The following is a 2,372-nucleotide window of genomic DNA, read 5'->3' on the forward strand; positions in this document are numbered from 1 at the left end:
AAGCCAACCTAACCAAGAAACATCTGCCGAGACCACTACTACCACCGCCCATTACAGCCGCTCGCCCTCCCCACGACGCCGACCTTCTCGGTCACCCCCACCACGCCGTTCCCCGTCCCCGTCTTACTCCCGGCATTTTCCTTCGGGAAACTAACGGCTGCAGCTCCTGGAGGTGATGCTGCTATTCCGACCTGCTCTCCAATTCCTCTGTTGACGCTCCCTACCAATCAGAACTTGATTGACGTTGAAGTGGATGGCCTACCTGTTACTGCTTTGATTGACACCGGCGCCCATATTTCTGTTATGAGTTCTCACCTCCGCCGGCAGTTGAAAAAAGTTATGACCCCTGCCCCATCACGTGTTGTCCAAGTGGCCGATGGTGGTACGTCTCCCGTAGCTGGCCTTTGTACCGCACATGTCAGTGTAGCCGGCCGTCAAACTTCTGTTTTGTTCACCGTCCTCGTCTGCTGTTCCAATGACGTCATCCTCGGTCTTGACTTTTTGTCCGCCCACTCCGCCCTCATCGATTGTTCCGCTGGTACTGTACAGCTTGACCTATCAAGTGTAATTGATCAACCCAGACCAATCAAGAGTCGGCTCTGTTCTGCTGAGCACGTCCGTTTGCCACCGCAAGCCGTGACTTGTGTTGCTGTGACGCCCTCTCCACCAGTCCCCGACGGCGATTATGTGCTCGCTCCCATCACCGCCGTTCTGTTGACGCACAGTGTTGGTTTGCCTCACACTGTTATAACTATAAGGGACAATCTTACTTGTCTTCCTGTGATTAATTTCGGACTGTGTTCACAAGTGCTCCCACAAGGCATTTCACTCGCTATGCTGACGCCCTCCTACGATTACGTTATCTCGACCTTGTCTCCTCCGGATGCTGGTCGCTCGCACACCACCGATATCCCGTCTTCTTCGCCAGGTCTGTCTCCTCCCGACCTGAAGAAAATGATTGCTCCAGACCTTTCGCCCCATCACGCTGACGATCTCCTTCGACTCCTCTTCTCTTATAGGGACGTCTTTGACCTTTGCGACCGTCCTCTGGGTCAAACCTGCGCTGTCAAACACCGCATAAACACTGGCGATGCCCATCCGATCCACCGACGGCCATACCGCGTCTCTCGAGCTGAGCGCCGCATCATTCAAAAGGAGGTCGACAAGATGCTTGCCAAAGATATAATCGAGCCGTCCTGCAGCCCTTGGGCTTCTCCTGTGGTTCTTGTTAAAAAGAAAGATGACAGTTGGCGATTTTGCGTGGATTACCGACATCTCAACAAGATCACCAAAAAAGACGTGTACCCGCTCCCACGCATAGACGACGCCCTGGATTGCCTTCACGGCGCCAAGTATTTTTCTTCAATCGACCTTCGGTCAGGGTACTGGCAGATCGCCGTTGATGACATGGACCGTGAGAAGACCGCTTTTGTTACCCCTGACGGCCTTTATCAGTTTAAAGTCATGCCTTTCGGCTTATGCAACGCCCCGGCCACCTTCGAATGCATGATCGACACCCACGGTTTTAAATGGTCCATTTGCCTGTGTTATCTTGATGTCGTCATTGTATTTTCACCGAACTTTGAAACGCATCTCGACCGACTTTCTTCTATCCTTTCTGTTTTTCGCAAAGCCGGCCTGCAACTTAATTCATCTAAGTGCCACTTCGGACGTCAGCAACTTATCATGCTCAGTTTTTCCAAGGCATTTGATCGTGTTCCACACCATAGGTTGTTACTTAAACTTTCACAGCTTAACATTCATCCTACTATAATTGCATGGATCACCGATTTTCTCTCATCTAGAATTCAATTTACATCAGTTAACAATTCTAACTCATCTTATGCTGATGTTACGTCTGGAGTTCCACAAGGCAGAACACTTGGACCTTTACTCTTTCTAATCTATATTAATGATTTACCCACTTGCGTGTTATCCAAAATCAGACTATTTACAGATGATTGTGTACTTTATCGATGTGTAACAAGTAACACTGATAATCACTTACTACAAACTGACCTGGAGGCAATAAGTGCATGGTGTTCTAATTGGTTAATGCCATTAAATATTTCCAAAACTAAACTCTTGTCTTTCACCAATAGGCCACGAATTCCAACAACCTACTCCCTTGATAACAACGCTGTGGAACTCGCCACAACTTACAAGTACCTTGGCATCAATCTTCAGTCAAACTTATCATGGAATAATCACATTAATCTTACCCTTGCCTCTTCTAACCGCACTCTCGGACTTATTAAACATAACTTAAAAGAAGCCCCAATGCATGTTAAAAAACTAGCGTACACAACATTAATCCGTCCTAAACTAGAATACGCGTATGCCATTTGGGATCCCGAACAAACTTATATCAT

Source organism: Dermacentor silvarum, chromosome 1 (genome assembly GCF_013339745.2).
Source record: "Dermacentor silvarum isolate Dsil-2018 chromosome 1, BIME_Dsil_1.4, whole genome shotgun sequence".
Lineage (NCBI taxonomy): Eukaryota > Metazoa > Arthropoda > Arachnida > Ixodida > Ixodidae > Dermacentor > Dermacentor silvarum.